The sequence below is a fragment of the Camarhynchus parvulus genome, chromosome 3, assembly GCF_901933205.1.
Source record: "Camarhynchus parvulus chromosome 3, STF_HiC, whole genome shotgun sequence".
NCBI lineage: Eukaryota > Metazoa > Chordata > Aves > Passeriformes > Thraupidae > Camarhynchus > Camarhynchus parvulus.
Window position 1 is genome coordinate 102,234,328 of NC_044573.1, and position 23,197 is coordinate 102,257,524.

General features: G+C 40.4%; 1 protein-coding gene and 1 pseudogene across 1 annotated transcript in view; one reads left to right on the forward strand and one right to left on the reverse strand.

Moving 5' to 3' along the window:
* Positions 1-12,994: 12,994 nt before the first annotated feature.
* LOC115901812 lies at positions 12,995-20,943 on the reverse strand (annotated as a pseudogene).
* KLHL32 (kelch like family member 32) overlaps positions 16,451-23,197 on the forward strand; it is a 119,716-nt gene continuing 112,969 nt past the window's right edge. The window contains exon 1 of the mRNA XM_030945382.1: positions 16,451-16,604. The gene's annotated coding sequence lies outside the window, so the exon portion shown is untranslated. The remainder of the gene's footprint in view (positions 16,605-23,197) is intronic.

The window sequence follows — 23,197 nt, forward strand, 5'->3', positions numbered from 1 at the left end:
CCGGGCAGGGGCGGTGTGCCGCGCCGGACATGCACCGGAAGGGGATGAACCGAGTACCGCGGACAAACAAACAAACAAACAAACAAACAAATAGACGAGTGAACGAGAACACAGACAGCGCGGTTCGCTTTGCACTTCACGGCGCCTCGGCGGCGCTTTCTCCTTGCCCTCGGCGCTGCCTTGGACGGTCCTGCCAGGGCTTTTCTAGAGGCGTTCGTGAGGGGAGCCCCGGGTCGGGCAGATCCCGCCAGGAATGCTCCCAAAGCCGCGGGCTGCCCCGGAGTTTCCTTCTCAGCCGTAGCAGCCGGCGCCTCATGCGCCCCCGGGCACGTCATGTCGTGACTGGGGCTGCTTATTTATCGGCGAGGATGGGCGCGGGTCGAAAGTGCGGCCAAGGACAATTCCCCAGTACTGCTGAGAATTTGTAGGCTACACAATGCATTCAGGGTACAGACCCTCATTTTTCAGCTCAGCCAAATAACCTTTCTTCTGACTTGGCAAAAATTCCGAAAACTACTTGTGAGAAAATATTGAGAAGGCCTTAGCCATGAAAGGTAAATTTGTCAACAGAATCGAAATTGTTGGGATGGAGTCAGCAGTTCATAGATTCAAGAAGTGTGAAAAGATAACAGAATCCTCGGAGAAAGGAAGGCAGAAAGAGTAAGAGCTACTGGCCTGATACAAAAAGCAATAAAGCCTGATGGTTGACTACTTTATTCAGCCACTACTGATAAGGTGTCTCACCAACAGAGATTAATGATTCGTTCATTCCAGCTGCTGTGTGAATTAGCCAATAAGTAATTCCCTTATAGCTTTAAATTGTGTGTGTGCTGTTTGCAGTCTTAGTGCCTTCTGGGCCACTAGCTAGTTCATGGTAGTAGTTGCCTGAATGAAGTAATGAAGTCACCTGGAGTGGGAGTGTTAATGAAGGACAGAGAAAAGACAAGACTTGTTTGGGGTTTTGGGGTGTTTTTGTTTGTTTGTTGGTTGGTTGGTTTTTGGGGTTTTTTTTGTTTGTTTGTTTGTTTGTTTTTTTTTTTTTTAGGTTGGAAACATCTTTTTTCTGCCCTTGCATCTACCTAGTTTTTCTTATTATTGTGGGCATACAAAACCTAGGGTTCAGAACTTGGTCTCCTACTAGTAGCATTATTTATCAATAACAATTATGATGTGATAGTTGTCAAGGCTACAGTGTGCTTTAATGCTGGATTAATGAATGGCTGTGGTTTTCTTAGAGAGACGCCAAATAGACTTAGAAAGGCAGTGGAGACAAGGCAGCATAAACATGGTGTGTGCTGGATTTCTGCTCTCTTTGGGAATCAGGAAGATGCAGTTTCTCCACCTGTTTATTTTACAGACTCTACAGTCTGTAGGAGGATAGAAACATGTTTTTGTTCTCTTGTAATAAGCTTACTGACCCTGTCTTATTTTCCACATTGCATACGAATGAATTAAGGAGACCAGTGATACAGTGATAATAGGAAACTTAAAATCTGCTGAAGTCAGACTGGTGATAAGTTTAATTAAATATCTATAGTCAATTACTTGCTGCCTAAACCTGTATTCTTGTATCCAGGATTTGATACTTTTGTAAGTGGTGAGTCTGTGTGGTGTGGCTATAATGGAGAAATCCACATGGATGCCTTTGGTGCTTGTAGACCTTTCATAGGTACTTTAGATTTGTAATTTTTCTGATCTGTTTGCAGATCAGCTATTGTGACAAATTTGAAATAAAGTTTCTCATTCAAAAGCTAAGAACTCCCAGCTTGTGGAATCAAACTCAGCACAGGGCTTCTGTCTTCGTAAAGCCTGAATGTGAGTAACACTGCTGTAATATGTACTGACAGCAAAATAAATTCACCAGAAAGCAGTCAGTTAAAAATAAAAGTGATGTCATGCTCTGCCTGTCACTTCCTACGACTGAGGATGGCACAAGGCTGTTCTTTTCATGTATAAAGATGCATCAAAAGTCCAAGGTTTTTATTCTGAAGAATCTTTTTTAGACTGTTGAAAGCAGAAGAACTGAAATTGTAAACACTATTTTAAATACAATTTGGTATTTTATCAATTTGACCATGTTAATATTAAATATCAGTAATCAAGAGGTTGTATTTTTTTTCCATATAGAGCATCTGCAAGTGAGATGATTTAAAAATGAATGTATGTGTACTCAGCTTAGATAGAGTTTCAGATGGGATGCATTTTTCTTGAACGAGGAGTCTGAATTTTTCCAGGGTATGCAAAAATAACAAAACAGCCCATGAGAAGAACAGAGACTATCCAGCTGGATTCATACACGCCTGTTCTCGACAGCAGCTGTTTCAGAGAAAAATACTGTAACTCTCATGATATGTGTGCCATAGGCTGCCACACTAGATCTCCTTGTAATCCTTCCATACCTCTTAAGAGAGAAATTTCTAAAGCTACTGGGTACCTGGGAAGTAAAAAGTACATTTGTGACTGTTTGAATCTTTTTGGTTTTCCATCTCAGTTTTGATTATATGTTGTATTTTTTTCTTTCTCAGCTAGTTCTGTTGCTGAGTGGAAAATTAAAAATTAATTTTTGTATTTAACTAACATCAAAAGTCTGATTGACCTATTGAAAATTCCCTTTAGAGAAGGGAGAAGAGGAATGTCTGTTGTTAATTTGTGTTACTGTGTGGTACTACTAAAGTTTCTTTGCTGCCTTTACTACTCAGAAGATCAGGAATCAGAATATGAGTCCAGATGGGCAGGTAATCTCAGTGAAATAAGAGTCTTTTTTTGGTAAAAGGCGCCCAGCTGGAGAATTTTGGAGAGGTTTGCTTTGTGATTTGACGTCTGGGAGTGGCACAGCAGTCGACCACAGAGGGAAATGAGGAATGCCCTCATACAGCAGCAGCACCACAGGTTTACATTTGATTCTGTCCACATTTTCTACCTCTGAAACTGTTTTCCTATTCTCATCTTTCTGTTGTTGTTTGTTCATAATTGATGGCAGTCTAAATGGGTACTTGAGCAAATTCATGTATCATTAGGATTCAGGGAATTGAGTCCTCTATCCTGATTACTGGTTTACCAGTAAACACAATGAAAGCATTGATCCTTTTGGTTCTTATCTCATCAGTGTTAGGCAGAACCAGAGAACATAGCATTAGCAAGAATTGATTATGAGCCAAGTAAAAATGACTGTCCTGCACTTTGTAAAGATGAACTCAAGAGAGATGGATTTACTGATGGATCGCTTTCACCTTTCAGTGATTTTTGGTTGTTCTGTTACCTAATTCAGATTATTTCTCTGTTACTGGTTTCAGCTGATTCATCTTTTACTGGCTTCTGAAGTATGTACAGAAGGATCTACATTGAAGGATTTTGCTTAATTCCAGTCTGTGATCAGAGTGTTCCTGAACACTTGCATATTTTCAAGGCTAGGTGGCTGCAGTGCTTTATTTAAAGGAGTTTTTATCAAGTCCTTATGTGGATGAAGTTTATGGCAAGTGCAGCAAGCTCAGTGTTACAGACTCACACACCAGCCCAGAAAGATCACTAGCTCCTTGTCAGATAATACTAATTTCAAAGACATTGCATTTAAATTCTGATGGACTATGGCTTGATACACCTGACATCATCTTTCATATTTTTCCTGTCTGATTGTTGTTTCTCAATTAGTAGGTTATTTTGACTTGGAAATGCACAGTAGGGGCCGGCATATTTGAGAATGAGGCAGCCTGGTACTGGAATTAATGAATTTCATCAGTTACACATGCCTTTTTACTTCATTTTTACTCACAGGGTTCAGTACCCCTGTTCTCTTCTCAGCTGCAATAGTAGTTGAGACAGCTGACATCCCTATTATTTCTTGTAACCCTGGCTTCAGTTCATCCCTCTTGCCAGCATGGGGGTGTAGGAACACCTCCAGAGCAAACAGCATCACACAGATGGTCTGATTTAATAATTTTTCTAAGCTCTATCAATCACACAGGAGGAACAACAACAACAAAAAAAAAGCCTGTGAGAGGAGGAGTGTAAATACTGTGAACTGGTTTTGCAGCCTGGATGCTTGGTTGGTTTGTTTCTGAGTCTGCACTTTGCTCTCAGATTGTTTCCCTGCAGCAGTGACAGAAACAACTGTACCAGCCCCAGTGAGGAGGAGGAGGTAAATCAGGGAGAGCCTGGATGGAATGGAGTGGTGGCTGCCTCATCTTGGGCTGGCTTTGCTGGTGCTCCAGCATCACCCAAAACAAACAACATCCTTTGGACTGACTTGAGGCAGTAACAGTAGCCACGATTTTACTGCACTGCCACTGCAGTAGCTCTCTGATTGTCCAGAAGAGAGTTGGAGAATAGATTCAGAATATTAGCTATCTGCTGGAGTTTCTTTTGTGAAATATAACACATAAAAATAGCAAATATATAACCTAAGTGTGCTGGCAAGATGCTCTTCTACAATAATGTAATATTTTTCCACCCCCAAAGGATATTTCTAGTCTTATTTATATGGTTTTAATTTATGATTATACATACATATTTACACAGGAGTGATGCATTTTTGTATACATAACTTTATAATTTAGTTGTATTGTCTGTGACTTGATGTATCAAGTTGATTTTCCATGCTTTTATAAGTAGTTGCAGAACCAGTTTTATTTATTCATTTTACACTTTAATTGCATCCATCTGCAATTTACAAATTGGGTATTTGTAGGTGTGAATTACATGAAAAACTCAAGTCTTTTATTTACCTGTGGGGAGCCAAATTTTGTGTAGAACAGGAAAGCCAAAATGACCTCAGTGAACACTACTAAAACCATTTTATATATATCTCAGTCCTAAAGAAGGCTTATATATAGATCTTAAGAAGCTGGAGAAGTTACAGTGTGGTTTAATAGCTCAGTGGCTTAATCGGTGTTATGCTGGGTAAGTAGCATTTGAATCCATGTCCTATACCTGTATTTTTTTAGATGCAGTAGCTAAAAATCTGCCTGACACATGCAAAGGATTCTTTGCAGATGTTCAAGGAATACCATACTGAGATTACATTTCTTTCTTGGTGGCTTCCACAAGCCATTGCAAGTCCTCTAATTTCTAAAAAGCAAGTATATCTACACTAATTCTGGAAGAGGATTCTATCAGGGGAAGATACCAGACTGCAGAGCAAAGAAAATGTGACCATAGGATTACAACCTACAACCTTTAATTAAAGGCCTTGAAGTAAAGATGGATGTGCAAAATTGCGTTACCAGAAGACTGGAGAAATACATTAAATTCATTTAACATTTAGTCCAAGAAACAAATGAATATTCTGAGATGTGCAGTCTCCAGTAGAGTTACAATATTAAAGTCTGGCTGATTTAAGCACAATTTTTCCTTAAATTTCTGGTTGAAATAACTTTATTCTAAACTCTAAGTTTAGGAACTGATCTTAAAACATATAAAACAGATAAAATCCTATTGACTTCAATAACATTTATACAGAACAGGATAAATAAGAATGAAAATATTGGGAAAGAATCCAAAGCTCTAGACAAAAATTCTAGACACAAATTCTTCATTTGAAATAAATCAAAAATTCTTAAAATTTGGAGTGTCAGAAAGGAAATCCACAAAGGAAGATTTTTCATAATTTATGTTCTGTCTACTACATGGGTTTTGTTTCTTTTACCCCTCACTGTGAAATACCGTGTCCCTGTTAGAGACACAGTTTTAGATAACATGTATTCAGTATTGATGATTGGGGAAAATAGATTTATTATCTACTTTTATTATCTACTTTATTTACCATAAAATATTACATTTTATTTGATTTAGGACTATAGCAGTATGGACTATTGTAGCAGTGTTGTAACAGGAATTATGTCCACTACAAAGGATTTGGTCTACATCTAATGCAGTAGTACCCATAAATGTATGTCACAGAGAAGGATATAGTTAAGACAAATAATGCTGCATTGTTGTAGTAAATTTTGCATTATTCCCTAATAATCTATGTATGCTCAATGGTAATTGGCATATATTGCAACACGCTGCAACCTATGTACAATAATACAAAAAATTAATTACATGCTTCCTACAGTTCTTCTGAGCATTTTCATTTGTGTGTATCCCCATTTACCTGAGTGATTACATATCCAAATTGTGCTGGTAGGAAATGCATTAAAGGACAAGAAAAGGTTTCAATGATACCAACACATGACTACCAGTATTAGAGTTCAAGTGGAAATAGTTACTGAAGTTAGAGAGCCCTTTTGTGTGCCTCTTCTTCCCACAGCGTCAAAAATCTAGGGGCAGCATGTGGGACACAGATGTAAACAGTTACAATTACTAATTATATAAAGAGATACAGTGGTTAAGTATGCAAGTGTCAGGTTGCTCTGGGGGCTACTAAAATAGACCATTAAAGAGGTCCCCAAATATTTAAAGTACTACCTCTATATACTAAAAGTTCATTTTTAGATTGTATAATAAGGACAGGATTAAGCTTCAAAGCTCCAGCATTTTAATGTAGATTTACTGAGACTCCTTGAAGGCAGAGTTCTTTCTTTATGTAAGATGTCTTTGTGATCATGGTGAAGCTACCACACTTTCCTGTATGCATAATAAAATACAAAACCAGTGTTCTCAAGCATTAATTCAGGAACTCTGTAGGTACTATGGTACTTTTTTGGCTAGAAAATGCTGAAAATGGTCATGTTTTCTTCAGTTGATAAACAGTTTGTCAGAATGTCTCATGTTTTTCTAATATAAATTAAGGAATTCTCTACAGGATATATGATGAGTGATAACATGACAAATTTCACATGCACAAAGTTGGTAGAAGTTAGGTGCTCAGAGAGATTTTTGTAACTTTCTGTGGGATTAGGTGTCAGCATATAAGAACTGCTGGAAGAGGAGGTTCCCTGCTGTACCTACAAGTAGCAGGTCTCAGCCTGTGGATGACAGAGACTTTAAATAATTCAGTACACTGGGTTACTCCAGAAGAAATGTCTGTTGATGGCCTGTCTGAATTATGGCAGCAAAGCTTTTCTTGTCAGAAGTACTGCCAGACTCTCATCAATGGATTGTGACATGGGCCAGTTCCATCCTGGTGTCAAATCTCCTGTCAGACTGTAGAAATGATCCCTGCAGGGCATCTCTCTTTGCAGCATAAGGAAATTCACCTCTCACCCCATGAACAATTGAGATTTTTAGATTTCTGCAAGCTGCTCCTGTAGTCTTTCAGTTTTTGTTCATACATCAGAGGAAACATGCTAAGTTCTTTGTTCTTGTCTAATACTTTAATCTGCTTGGAAAATGTGTGTCATCTTGTAGTGGTTCATTGCTACAACAATGAAGTGATTTCAGTTTTTTATGACACCCCTGTGGATGGACTACACTGTTTTTTGGACAGGGGGTCAAGAAGCAGAACTACAGCCTCTTCACATGGGAGACAGAACAGCATCGATTTCAGAATCTGTTCTCTCTCTCTCTTCAAGTGCTGAAATGCATATACCAGTGATCTCCACAAGCTGTTGCAGCTCTCAGTAACAAAGCAAGATACATTCTTCTCTTTTTAATGGATGGGCTATTTCAGCCACTGCCTTTTGTTCTTTCTAGTGATTCACGTGTATTTCAGGCTCTGAAAAATGGAGTGGAAAGTAACACTGCAATATTTTAAAAGAACAGTCACATTTTTGCTAAAATTAAATCATTTTTTTCAGATGCTTTGTCTTTCTGAGCCATAAATAAGGTGTGGGGTGACTTTTTTTGTAGTGCAGTGTATAAATTGAAAATAGAGAGTAAAAGGCTAAAGTATAGCCAGCAAATGTATAAGAGCTAATATGAAAAATTATGAAAAATTCATAAAATGTGTTCCTGTTTCCTAATAATAGGGGAAATCTGAAAGGTTTAAATTTTGATACTTTTTACAATTTAGCATTTTATTAATGTATTTAGTGTGTTTGCCAGAGGTGACCATACATATGTTTTCTTAACTGCCCCCGTAGACTGGGACTTAAATGGAAACAATATTTGGTTTAATGATAAAATTTTATCTGATGTTTCTGATTTTGCAGGTTTTTCCCACTGGAAGATGGGATGGCTTCCCACAGAAGATGGCTTCAACGACTCTTCTGAAGGCATCTTGCTCATTTGAGTTCTGCTCCTTCCAGACTGTATACATAAACCCTTTTTTGTCTGGGCACAGCAGGAAACAGGAGACGGTTTCCATGTTCAGTGTCAGGCCTACCAGGCAACATTCACACACACATGTACACAGACACACAATTGTATGCTGTTGTTGCTTTTGTGGTCAGGAGGGGCTGTTGTCATCTATAACCCTTGCTGTCACAACCCTGATTTTTCATTTAATGATTCAATAACCTGTCTCCCTCCATGCTGCTTTTTGTATCTTCATCTCAGATCTACAGAGTGATTCCCCAGACAACACCCAACCATCCTGATTTCAGACCAGATTATTCAACTTCCACTCCATGCCTCTCATTCTGGTGAATGATTGGGCAGTGACTTCAGTTGTTTTGGATAAAATAAATTTTAAAAACCCCAACAAAACGATATTTGACTATACTTGGAAGTAGGCTGTCATTCCTAGTAACCTTAAATAGGATTTAGACTTTTCACAAGTCAGAAGTGCATCTCGTGAAAATTAGTTGCAATCTGCCTTTTAGTGTCTCCTGCACCATTATGACTTTCTGTCTACTTGAGAAGACAAGTGCCTGCTTCCCAGAGTGGAATCCATCATCCTGAAATTACTTTCAAACATCTTTTTTGTGTGTTTACCAGAAGCAATTTAAGTCTGCAGTCTAACAGTGCATTGTCTCTAAGGGAGAATCTTTTGCCAGTAGCCACCCCTCAGCCCCCTTGGTAAGAAGGGCTCCTCTGCCTGCATGTAAGCCAGCTCAACCTACTGACTGTGCAGAAAACCTCTCACTTGATTTTCTTTCATTCTATTTTTTTTTCAGATACCCCTTGTTTAAGAAGGTAAGAAGCATAGCACATATATCTTCCTCAAGATTTCTTTCAGGAAACTATTCGTGATTTCTACTGTTCCTTAACTAAGGAGTTAAGGATTGGAATGTCAACCTTTGAGGGTTCAGTTACACTGTGTTAGGTGAATCTTTGGTCTGAATATGTGTAGTCACTATTCTGCCACCAGTATGACTAAGAAAGTTCTTCCTCCACTGATTTAACAGCACCAGTCATGCACATGAAAATAAGAGGCTTTCAGAACTAAGGTGTTCATATTACCCAAGTACCACTGTGAGTGGACTCATCTATTCTGTGAATGTGTTGACTAGAATATCTTCCGCTTCCAGTGCACAAATCCTGACAGAGCTGCAGGGGTCTTTGTTCAGACACTGAGGAGCTGAGTAAGCTGTGACCTTGTATTGCTGGTATCTACAGAATTTCATTATTTTGGATATCTACCTAGCCCTTCCTGCCACTGTCTATGAATTCATGCTCTTGACAACATGAAGCCATACAGAACCTTCAATAATGCCCTAAAAACCACAGAGAAATGTTAGAACACATACTGAGAAGGATAAAAGGCTGGTAACATTTGCTCAAACAACCTAGAAAGTAATAAACCTCAAATTGTAAGTGCTGTGAGTAACAGCCTAAAACAACTGATTTCTGCAGGTGCTTTTGCATGGGGAAATACTGCAAGTCCTTGATCAGATATGGAATCAACTGTTCTCAGGATGGTGCCTGGAAATAGTCCCAGGTAGAGGAAACTACACATCCTTACTCTCCCGTGTTGTGTTTCTAATGTGTACCTACTGGCTCTTCTTATTCTTTTCATCTTCAGAGGTTAGAAACTGTGAGAGTTTTATGATTAAACAGTTAACTTTTTTTAACTGCATGAGGAAGGAGTTACTGCTGTGCATAGTTAGCATAGCGAGGTCAGCTCTGACAGCTGTAGTTGTGGAAGGGATGATAGAAAATCCTTTGGTTCTGCAGACAGACTAAGCTCAATAAATTACTTTTATGAGCTCTCCCTCTCCCTGCAGATTTCTAACACCTGCACCCTCCCTCTTATGAGGAGGAGGACTGGTTGTCTAATTGTCCTAGAATTAAAAGTGAAGCAAACATTCAGTCATTCTTTTAGATCTTCAGTATGCCCATTCTACTTTCCATTGCAGAAAGGACCTGAATGTAAGAAAAGGCTGAAGGAAGAGTAATCTAAAGGCACTGCTATACAAGCAGAAGTCCAATATTAAAAAAAGAAAATAAAAACTCAGTGGTTTTGAAAACAAAGACATGCAGAGTGCTCTAGACAAAGGCCTACGCTTTTGTTAGTAGAGTGGCAGTGCCAAGGCTTGCAACAGGCTCCATAAAGTGCTACATATACAAGCTCATCACAGTGTAAAAACCCTGCAGGAGTGCATGGTCTTTCTCCCTCTTCCTGACCCCAGGTTCTATCCATACTCTTCTTTTGCAGCCATGTCATGATCCCGTTCACCTGATCCCTTTCATCATAGAGGTTTTCACACATCCGAGTCTCCAGCCTGATGTTCTTTCAGCAGCCAAATGCTGAATGGAGCAGCTACATTTTCAGAGTACTGGCAGTAAAAATGTTTCCTTGATGTTAGAAACACACCTCCTACTTCACAGAAATAAAATCTGTGGAGTATCACATCCAATGTGCCAGACTATTTTGATTTCAACAGTTTAGAAGTTGAGAATGATTTTGTTTAAAGCAGCCTCAGGCTGAACCATGTTCAACTGTTCTTTGGGAATAGGGGGATCTGGGAAAGGGAGATGGAGGAATAAGAAAATTGTTAACATTCAGTGGCCAGCAATTTACCTACCAAAAGTATTACACAAGTTGCTTAGAGAACTGGTTTTTTAGTTTCCTGTCTAACCTCCATTTCCTTTTTCCCTTTCTGTAAATGTTAAGGGCTGCATCCAGGGTTGTATTCAGAAAAACATATGTAGCAGAGGAAGCATTGCAAGGTTCAAGCAGGACCTTACACACCCTGCTACCTGTCAGGAAGTTTCTTTCCTCCTGTAGGGGATGTCACCTCATGTGACTAAATCTGTTCCAAATGAAAGAACCAGGTCAAAGCAGTAACCTAGACAACTTCAATGTTACAGCTAACACTACTATTTATATAGCTTCTACTGATAGGGGAATAGTTACTCCCTTACCTCTTTTAATTTTCTTTTGCCCTTATCTGTTTTTAATTTTCTTTTACCAGGCTTCTTTTATGCAGATGCTCTCATGTAGTTTGTGTTTGTCAGCTCCATCAACAAGCAGAAAACCCGAGGCACTTAGGGGTTTTCTTCTAGCTCCAGTTGCGATGAGAATAGAGGGTGGGATTGCAGATACTATGTTTCATTCCTTTTTTAAGGACTTTTATTCTGGTTTTTTAGGAACATTTATTTGTGGTACTGACATTTGATGTTTGTGGTACTGACATGTAACCTAGAAAATGTTCAGCTTAGAGAACTGCACAGAACATAATGTAGTGTTTGATGTTTTTGTGTTTTTAATCAAAATAGTGGTGCTGGGTATACTTTCAGATGTAACCATGAAATGCCTGTGTTTATCTGGCTAATTTTCGGAACATTGAGATAACATGCACCACCTGTACAGCAGGTTTACATTCAGCTTTGCAACTCAGGAAGAGCACTGTAAGAGGAAATGATGGGTTAAGTACAGATGAGTTGTAAAAAATCTCTGAAGAGAAGGTTTACACAAACATTGATTGTATATGATCAGAGATTGCTGTAACTTGTGGCTATGTGGGGAACTCATCATAAATCACCATGAGAATCTTGTGAACCCATACTGGAATCTGAACTGCAGAAGTTTTCAGTACAGATAGCCGAGTGAAACATGATGCTGACACAGTGACTGTTAATAATTTTAGATGTTATCCAAAAACTATAAAGAAAAATTACTTCCTAGGGTGGCTGGAATCCCAAGGCACTGTAGTGTTCATAGAGGTTCCAGCAACAGAAATTTTATATTTACTTTTCTTCATAGTGTCTGAGGGGGTAACACAAAATACTGTATTTATGTTTGAAAGCAGTCTCAGTTTTAAGTTCAAGCCAGCTGTACCCCGAGGCTGAAACATGGCCATGTTTTGGCAGCAGGGAAGACTGCCATATGTTGCAGTGATAAAAAAATTACACTGATGCCAATCTCTGAAGTCAGTCTTCTAAAAAATATATAAGAGAGCATATTTGTGGCAATATAAGCTTTTAGAGAGAGAGAGTAAAAGAGCTTTACGAGCCTTTATTTAATGATAATTTTTCTGTCTCTTTGACAGTAAATGCTGCAAGTCATAATTCACTGTTGTTCTTGAGAGAAGTTGTATATAATAAATAAATCCATTGCATCTCCCCATTGCACAGCATTGCTTGCTGTCTAGCTCCCAGCTTTCGATTGCCATAGGACAATTCCATTCATTGAATAAGTTCTTACTTATTGACTGGCTTTTAGTGAGCACAAACTGGAAATCGATAAGAAGACCTTGTTTTTAGGAGTTATTCAGGCAGGCCTCTAAATGAGAGCAGGGATGTGGACCCTGGACCTAGCTGGCAGCACCATGACATACTCTCTCCTTTTTTAAGGTCAGTATAGGCCATTGGTTTGTAGCTCTCACGGGTGAATTCCAATGCTTTTAAAATTGGCAATAAGTTTGTTTTAGTTCCAGCAGTATGTCAAGGATCTTTGAACACAACTATTTGTATTCTTGATATGCATATGATAAAATGTATTGTAGGATATGTTCGCACTGTGCAGTAGTTCCAAACTGCATCTACTGAAATCTTAATGCAGAACAAAATATCTAATAAAAAATACAGATCTCAATCATAAACCTTCTGTTCTCTACTGCAAACAGTGAAGCTGCTGTTTCTTGTTGCTGAAGAAGGACTGTTACTGATCCATAAAGCTGACTATCTGAGCAGTTTTAAATTCCCTCCATTTACCAGTATCCTGAGATGCATTTTTTAGATTGCTAAGAAGTTACTGAGAACAGACTATGGATTCCGCCAGCATCTTCTTTCATGTCCACGAAACATATGGCCATAAACTACCATTTATGTCCTTGAGCTTTTGAAAGAAATTATCCAGAGATGCAATAAATTTGTTTTGAAGCAGAAGTTTTACTATTGGCTAGGTCAGTAGTTTCCAGATAAACATTTTCTTGCCCAGCAGTGATGGTAGTCATCAAACTTACATTTTTTGGCAGGATACAAGCTAGAGTTCTTCTGCATCTCCTGTGCCAACAGGTTCAGCTGGCTTTAAAGTGAGGACACTAATTCATTTGCATTCTTTGTATATACACACTTTTCCATTTCCACTTCTCCTAAATTCCCACAGTACTTTGCATCTGAGAAAAAAAAAAAAACCAAAAAAACCACTGGCTGTTTCTGTAATTTTTCAGAGTGAGACAAAGATCTCCTAAGAAGATATTAATTGTTTTTATGGTCCTGGATCTCATCAACCAGAAAATTTCCTTATGTTATTCTGAAACAAACAGTTTAGTTCCAGGACAATTTCTACCATTGCTGTCAAGATATTTAATGCTCCTGCTGATCCAGATATTTGCTTCTCAATCAACTTGACTGAATGGCTCAGCTTTACTAGCAAATAGCACAGTCCTATTTTGTTACACATTTTCAGACACTTGAGAAAGTTCAGTGGTCAGCAATTTTTAACAGAGCTAAAAGACCTTGATACAACTAGTGCAAATACATTATCTGCTGAACAACTGATAGATAGGAGGACACCTATAAATTATGCATAAGATGTCAACATCTGTTGCTGCTTCAGATAGTTCTCACTAACTGAGTCTTGTACTTTATTGACCAGAACATGAATTTCTCCTGCAAATCTATTTGGATGATAGCACTGCTATCAACAGCTCTCTTATGATACAGTTTTGTAAGCAAAACATGATTTATCTTAACAGTACTGACCAAATGGCTAGCTGTGCCATGAAGTTTTTTTGTATTCAGAACTGAAACCATATATTCTTTCTGAGCTAGAGAAATCTTGGTTTCTTGCAGATCTGTCTGTGCTTAATTTCAGTTATTTCTTCTTGAGTTGCAGATCTGTTTTCATTGTTTCATTGCTTTTATTAATTCCGAATGGTTTAGTGATTGTTTTCACTACTTTTTGCATGGTGCCCGTTATCTCAATATCTTCTGTAATTTATTCTTCCCAAACTTTCAGCTTTCCTTTTAAGGGCTACATGAATGAAAATACAGATTCCATTTTACTCTTGTGCAGCAATGAGGTGTCCTTTCAGGTGCTTAATCTCTTCAGGATCTTCCTCAATAACAGCTCCTTTGGGCAGCTGCTGGTTAACTTAAGGTTTCATCATGTTCTTTGCTCTGTGAGCATACTCCACTGTACTCTGTTTTCCCTTGGGATTTATAGATGTGGGAGAAACTCTGGCTATTAGTGATGTCCTTTTTGTTCTCTTAGAGTCTTGAAGGATCCTCTTAGGATGTCTTCTGTGTCTTCTTCCACAAGAGCAGCAGTAAGTCTTTCATGGTTCAGGATAGATCACTTGGTATTTCCAGCTTCATAAACTCTTTTATCAACTGCCCCAAACTGAAGTGTTTTTACCTCTTGCAAGTTTATAGTCCCAGTTCTAACAAGCTCTTGTTCATCTGCTTGAGTTACTTTCCTACAAATGGTAAAGGAAAAACAGGATCAACTGGAATATGCATTCATGTAATAGCAATAGATTTTTTTGCTGCACCTTGTTCCAAGATCTGGTAGGCTTCATTTTTGTTGTTTTCAGGTATTTCTTTGGAGCATTTCACATTTACACGTGTCTTGTGTATGGGATCATCAAACATCTGCAGTCTTTCTCTAGAGCTGGGAATAGGAGTAAGATAAAAAAGCTTTTCATTATCTATTTCCAGAATAGAGAATTTTACAAAAAAATCATTGCCAATCTCTGACTTTAGTAATATTTTACATGATGTATTGCCAGACTCCTTTCAGTGGTGTCCATCCACAGGACAAGGAGCAGTGACCACAAACCAAAACACAAGAAGTTCTACCTCAGCAAGAGGAAGAACTTTACACTGAAGGTGGCAGAGCCCTGTAGGAGTCTGCCTAGGGAGGTCAAGCAGTATCCCTCTCTGGGGACATTTGAAACCCACTTGGATGCAATCAAGGAAAGGTACTGTAGCCATAACAGTTTTGTGTTGCACATGAATTAACAGGTTCTAATGAAGCACTGGCCTTGCCTTTATGCCTCTGTTTTGTAACAAAAAAGGGCCTTTGCCTGGTATTGCACTGCAAAGGACCAAGCTGCTTGACCCTTGACTTGGGGAAGCTTTGCATTACTACCCAAAACACTCCATAGATTGCATCTGGTGCACTTTCTGAACTAACTTTCCAGATGTTAGTCTGCTCTGCAGATGAGGAATTGGGGCATTTCTAGATACCTTTCACAAACACCTTACAACAGAATAACTCTTCTGTCAGTAGGCTTAACTGAAGGCCCACATGCTGTAAAAGTGTCTCAAGGAATTATCATCTGAAAAAGACTTGAACTCCTCTGATGTGACATGTATGTAAAATATAATATGGAGGTATGTTGGAGATGGAGGCAGAGATTTTTAGGATCTACTGGTTTTGCATTAACTTCACAGATCAGAAAACAGAAACTAAACTCCTAAGAAAATCCAGCAGCAAGACGAAAACTGCTCAAAAGTAAAGGTGCTCTGTGCAATTCTCAAAATCGTATTTTCTCCTATATATTAAAGCACGTTCCAATTTTGCTGATTATGAGTGGATTGCAAATCATCATAGTTATTTTTTAATTTCCCTGAATGTTGTTCATAACCATGGGATCAGTTAGAGGGTGCTAGAAGAAAAGTCCTCACCACCTGTCAGTTTCACGAGGCGAGGCTGAAAAAACAGCATTGTTACTGAGCTTCACTGAGTCCTGTGTCTCTGCAAAGATGGCATTTGGAAAAATACACAATGGTGCAGCACTTGTATCTCAAACAGATATTCCTCCTCACTTTTGCACTTAAGATTTTTAAAAATTCACATTAAACCCCATAACAGGATGATAAATCCGTGATGCCTTAATATCCTAGGATGCAGTGCTCTAATCCTGACCCTGCAGAGACCTCATCCTTTCCAGCCGTATCCCTGGCCCAAAATCTTCCTTTCCAAAGAGCCCTCTGACAGCCCTCCTGACGCCGTCGTCATGCCGCCTCGCAGGTGCTCTTCCTACGAACTTAGCGCTACTTAAAGGGCTCACTCAACCAGGCCTTTTCCCCCCAGCGCTCCCGCAGGGCCGTGGCCCCGGCGGGTGAGCAGCGCGGGGGCCCTCACCTCACGGGGCCACCGCGGGCTGCGCGGGCGGCCCTCCACGGCCCCAAGAGCAGCCGACACACCGTCTCTCCCTCCTCCTCCGGCAGGTGCGGCCCTCCCGGGCCGCCGCTGCGCACTGGGCGGGGCGGGGAAGCTCCTCCTGCTCGGGCACCGGAGCGGCACAGCCGGGACGGCGGCTCTGCGGCGCGGGAGCTGGTGGCCCGCAGCTCGTCCCCCCGCTGCCGTCGGAGCGCAGGGTGCGGGGCGGAGAGGAGAGGAGAGGCGGCGCCGCCACCGCCGTGCGCGGCCCCGGCACCTGCCCGAGGTGAGCGAGCGGCCGGGCCCGCGGCGGCGCCCCCGTTACCTAACCGGGACCGGGGCGGGGGGCGGCCGCCGGTCGTGCCCTGCGGCCCCGGGCGCTCAGCCCCGCTGCGCTGGGGAAGAGGGCTCCGCTGGGGAGCAGGGGGTGGCAAGGGCGAGTGTCCCTGTTGCCAGGGAGACGGGTCAAGCGGCCGCTCCGGCCGCCGGGGCGCCCCCGGGCAGCGAGCGGCGCTCCCGCCGGCCCTCGGCTCCGCGTAGGAGGCGGCGGGGAGCGGCCGTGGGGGGAGGATGAGCCCGAGCCGGGGTGGCTCCGGGACGCCGTGAGTGCCGCTCCCGCGGGGTTGTGCGGGGACGTGCTGCAGGTGCCGGGCTGGCGGCGGCTCGGTGAAACATGGATGGCTCTGCCGCCGCGACACGGGCGCTGCGAGGCGGCTCGGCGCTTCGCGCGAACTGCGCTCTCGTGTGCCGGCACTCGAAGCTGCTCGTTTGACTGACAAAAATCAAGCTCTTGCTCCTCTCTGGCGTTTAAATATGCGGGAGCTCGCAGCTGCAAATGATCCAGGCACCCTGATTGCTGGAACATTGGATCTGCAGCCCTCGCGAATGAAAAGGTGCTGCTCGGGTGGTTGCAGCTGATGGTGGGGAAAGATTCGGTTCCCGGCAGGAAATTTCGAGTTCAGTCGATCGGGAGCAATTCTGCCGATGCCGCGGGTTGCAGGTTGCTCAGCTCGTTGCTGCCGCTCTCCCAGGCCATGGGCGCGGGGTGGGTTCCGCCCGCGGAGCGAGCGGGGTCGGGGTGGCAGCTGAGCCGTGGCTGTCACACCGAACGCGGGGAAGCAGCGTGCTTGGCCCCAGACACCGCAGTAAAATGGGAAAGAAACGGAATTACGGTGTAAGTCTTACCACGGGGAAATAAGCTACAGACGTTGATCATGGCAAATCGCGTGACTGTAGTTTTTAAAGCTTGTCACGAATTTTTTCCAGTTTTGTAGGTCTAGGAAAGTATCTTGCAAACGTTTCAAAAGAAAGTTGGGGTTAGTCTTGTTTGAGTAAATGTTCATGGCAGCATTTGCTCAGTCGTGAAAAGACCAGGAGCAGACCCAGAGGCCACAATCCTGTTAACTGTAGCACATAGGGTAAAGGATTACTGGAGCCCTGCCAATTCCTGTTGATTCTGGGATCTGCCTCCATAAAGCAGTTGGCAGGAGCAAGACTGCTGAGGCGTGTTCAATTCTTCAGAGTTTTTATCTGAAAACCGTATTTTTTGTTTAAATAGATCCTACAGAAATCCAGTGATGTGCTGACTAAGTAATACAGTTAACCAGATGCTTAAAAAGCCACCCATATATATGTAGCTACTCAGTCACATCTCCTTGTATTATTCAAGTTTACAGATGATTACTGAGAAATTTTTTCTTTACTTTGAAAGTGCTCCAGAAAAACTCCTTTAATCTTTTGCCTGTTTTTCAGACTGTGAATAATTTGACACTGTGACACATTTGACACAAAGCACTTTACAGTTATTATGTACAAAGTACTATGCTAGGTATGGGTATTCTCAGAAACTGTTAGAGAATAATAAGCTCTTGATTTGTAGGACACTAAAAATAATGCAGTTGTACCAATTAACATCTCCTAAGCACAAGATTTTTAATTTTTTTAGGTGTCTACAATGTTTATAAAAATACTGTGTTATACTGTACATATGAGCAACAAAAGGCCCTGTTAATTCCTGTATGGGCATGCATGGACAAAATGTACATTTGGGCAGCTATTGAATTGGCAGATGGGGCAAAGATTGTACTCCTAATATGTCAAGAGGGAAAGAAGTTGCCTTGGGGTTTCTTTGAAAATGCTCCAGTTAGATTGGCAGGTGTACCTTTCATTCAATAACGGGAGAAAATGCTGTTAGGGAAGGGAATTTTAATATGGAAATTGAAGTGTTCTTTATTTAACGCTTTGTAGCTCAGCACAAACCACATGCAAGATGAAATTAACCACTGTTTTACTGTCAGAATACAATGGAATATTTTAAAAGTAAAGATGACAAAGCAGAAACTTAATTTATGGATGTATTTTTATGAAAGAGAGCTTGGAAGTGACTGTGCTTCAAACTGACTCTGAAAAAATAGTGTAGAATCTTGCCTTGGACAGGAATTATGAGATTCCTTCTGATCTTCTAGTGGAGTTGTAATCTTTCTTCAGTCTTGTCTTCTTTTTAAAACAGGACATGAACAACTGTGTTTAAGATGGCAACTTCTGTTGAAAAGTCTGTGTATTGCCGATTGTGTAAGTGAATTTCACCCAGGATTTGAATTTGAACATACAAAGAAATTTGAGTAGCATCAAGGGAGATGGTTTTGTTTTGGTTTTTTTCCCTTTCTTTTTATTAAGGAGAGCAGTAACTCTTGATTTTACAGTAAGGAGAAGTATGGTTACAACATCAGTAGCAGATGGAAATTTATGCTGGCATGGGTCATTTCTTCAGTGGGCACTTACAAAGTAAAGTAAGTGCAATTTGAACAGAGAAAATGCTGTGTTCATTTAAAAAAAGGACTTTTTTGTTGTCTGTTTTTGATTCAGAATATATTTCTTTTGTCTGAAAAGTCAGAACTTGGTGTAACAGCTTCTGACACTGATGATCAGCTTCTACAAAGCACCAAAAAGGAATGTATTTAATAAGAAATCCATGGCACTGCTGTGGTATTTTTGATTGATTCTGCTGACTGGAATATGATGTGCTTAATGGTCAAGAATGACGGTGATTTAATGCCACACTAGCATGGGGAAGTGATGATTATAAATTGAACTAGAAGTGGAAATTGGATTAAGTGAAAAATGAAATTAATTTAATCACTTGTGTGAGAACAGATGACAGTTATTGGGAAAAACTAGCAAAACAAAAATATCATGCAGTGTAATTATACGTAGCTACAGCAACCACATATTTGTCTCATTTTAATTCTTTTATTGAAAAAAAGAATTATCCTTCATATTTCTCATCTGTCTAAGACTTTCATATGATACTTGCCAGTGTTCTCTGCTCTTAGGACTTCCATTACTCTGACTATTCTGATTGTAGAAGTGGAGAGAGTCTTATGTTTGAATTTTTTCAATCTCTCTTCTTTGGAGGTAGAGGAACAAATTTTAGCCAAAAAGCTAAAAATTGTAAGATTTTCCTAAGAAATTATTGAATTTTTAGAAACCTAATTTTTAATTTTTTACAGTTTATTCCACACACAAAAAAAGCCCAACCCCACCCTCATATTACTAGCTGGTAGAAGTAGTATATCCCCTCAAATTTGTTGAATTATTTGATGCTTATACTTAGTAGTGAAAGACAGGATCCTTGACATAGTGATTTCTAAACCCTCATTTCTTTGTGTTCTGACTGTGATGGCTTTTTGACTGCTTGTGAAATAAAATGAGGTCTGCTGCTCTAGCATTCCGTGCGCATACTATATTGCATGACTGTCTGCTTGTAGATGGGATGCTTTTATTCCCAAGAGATTTTTGAAATTTTAGGATCAAATTCTGATTACTGAAAATAAGTAAAGAGTAGAAACCCTTCACAGGGTCTTGTGATTGTTTTAGTTTAATTTTTTTTAATTTTGTCTTATGTGTGGGTTTTACCCCTGATTGAATTTTGGACTTTGAACAGTTAGAACCTTCAAATTGAGAAGAAACATACTTAGGAGACCATTTTTCGAGGGGCATTCCTGCTAAGCCTGAAGAAATTTCAGTGACTAGAGGCTGCTCTGGGAGGTAGCTTCAAGAGAAGAAAATGAAGCAATTATGTTGGAGTTTGACTGTTTAAACTGGGAGACCAGGAGAGCTTTGAAATTCCTGGTTCTGGGTGTTCCCATGTGGATCAGCCACCCTGAATCTGCCTGACCTTTATGGAAAGGGAAATGTCTAATGTAGGCCAGAAAGAAGCTGTGGCAGGTTCTGGGCAGCTGCTAGTCTGTGTTCTAGATGCTAGAAAAATGTTCTGTCAGGATTTACCAGACATGCTTTAATTGCATTTTAACTATAAAAATTTGCTCTAAGCTAAGATTCAGCACTGCTGGGCTTGCTGTGGACCTGCAATGTTCATCTTCCTTGCTGGGGCAAGGGTTTACACAAATTAGGAGACCTTTTGTGCTCCTTGCTGTTAGTGGCAGTGAGGGCACTCAGGGCAGAGAGCTTGTGGAAAATGGGGCAGTACCAAGGGGTCTCTGTGCTCCTACATCCACTGTTAGATCTTTGAAATACAGCTCTCCTTCGGCTTGAGACAAGAAGGATGCTGTTTCAGAAAGTGACGTTCCAGTAGTGAATGCTGTGCAAATTCCTGTCACACTCATGCCAGTTGGAAGCTGTTGACCTTGCTATTGACAGCTGGATATTTCCCTCTGATGAGAAAGCAATGAAATATGTAAACAATTATGAATAAAATAAATCAGAGGCTTCAGAACATCAATAATATTTGAGAATGCATGATTTTTCTTCCTCGAAGTTAGGGGACTACTCTCAAGAATTTATGTAAATTAAGGATTTGTTCTGCCAAAATTTCCATAGCAATATGCTGTGGCAGTTTAGAAGAGCTTTAATTGTAGGGAATGAGCTCTGTAGGGGGATAAATATTGTAAATATTTTGATTCGTCAGTACGTGAAAGTTAAGGTTGTTCGGAAGAGTGTCTTTTTCTACAACCATCTGTCTTTGTTTTTCCAGGAATGATACATGTAGTGGTGGTATTTGACAGTATAGATGTTGTAATGTTGGAGCCTAATTTACTTCTGTGTTTTTCCTGAGTGCTGTGATTGTTTAGGATGGATCTTAAGATCGTGAATTTTTCCGCTCAGTAGTCAACTCGTCAATTTTTTTAACCCCTTATGGCTCCAGAATAACCTTTCATTCTAATCTTCCCTAAGAAAGCTATTGGAAAAAATTCTTGGCATCACTAGTTTGGATTACGGGGGGGGGGGTTGTTTTGAAGGTATCATATCTCAGAATTATTGAGGTCCATTTCTGCACTGTTGTTAAGGCTTGATTTCCGTCCTGTATGTTTTGTTTGTTTTCTTAAAGTGATTGCTTAAGTGAAAGCAGCATTGCTTAGATTAATAACACATTTTGAAGAAGATGTGAGCAAGCTTATGGCCTTATTATGTCTGAAACATTTTCCATCAGGTTTCACTTCAGGTCAAATAAAGTAAAAGGGCTGCTGCCCTTTGTAAGCTAAACTGTGCCTCTACCTGGCCTATTAAGACAAAACAAATAAAAACCCGTGGTTGAAGAAATGTCATCAGGATATGTGGAATGTATATTTTCCAGGTTTATTTTTGAAGTTTTCTAAAATTGGTCTTCATGTTTTTTTCCCCAACAACTACTTTATAAGACAGTGTCTTTAATAATAGTTTTTTCCTGATCTAATATAGATATTAAAATTATGTCTTTAAAGCAATAAGAAGATGGTTCTCCTTTTGAGGGCATACATCTCTGGTGATTTTTGCCTTTTCTCTGTTAGTTTTGAAAGCCCCCTTTCAATCAGTGACCTATATTTTAGTTGAATAAAACAACAACGAAAAAGAAAGAACTGCGGTGATATTTTCAGAACAGAACTGGGACTTTGACTTCAGTGATCTGTGGAGATCAAAAGAGAGGTCTCAAGAGCAAGGCTGAACTGATGTGCTGCCTTCTTGTGGGGATAAAAGTACCTGTTTTGTGAGTTTGGTGTATTCCTTAGCTGAACTTCCTTTTTTTCACTTTTTCTGTTTCTGTAGAAAACTCAGACAAACAAACAGGAAAGGAGCAGAACTCCTTTCTGCCTGGGCCTTAGTGCATCAGCACTGTGGATGGAGTGCACTGGAGAGTGTGCCACGCCCCTGCTGTGCTGGGCTTCCCAGCCTCAGTGAGGTTACATTAAAGTGCACTCAGAATTTCTTGTGGTCTAGGGTTACTTTTGCATATAAATGCTGTATTTTGCTTGTAGAGAAAGTGTGTAGGAAATTGAATGATGGCGATGCAAGTGAAGTCTTGTCCGTTTGCATTTCATGTATGTGGCTCCATCCTCCAAACACGCTCGCAGAATTGCAGAAACTTACATGTTGCTGAAATGTGAATAGAAGAACTAGATGTGCTTTGCTTGCTTACTTAGGGAGGATAACTATGAATGGAGGTGAAACAAAAGTAGGAATTCAGCATTAGAGAATAAGTCAAACTCCAAAATGTTTCGGTAGCCAGGGCCGACTACCTATTACAGGAGGAAGCTCTCCTGGACCAGCGTGACTGGGTCCTCAGGTAGGTTGAATTATGCCATTTCTTTTTTTTTGGTTGTTAGTTTTTTTGTTTTGTTTTGTTTCTTTTTATTAGATTAGTTCAGTTTCTTTAAGACCTGTTGATCAGGTCCATCGTGCACAATGGCATCAGATTCCAGGCTTCACATCTTTGGATGTAAATGACAGCAGATGAGAACAAGTCATACACAAAATTAGTGGAGTTTATATTCCTTGAAGCTGTTCACATTACCCCAGGCTTCCCAATCCACCATAGTGCAACTGTACCTTAAAGGCTGGAAAGCTGCTATGACAGGCTGTTTGGATTTACTGTCTTTGCTAATT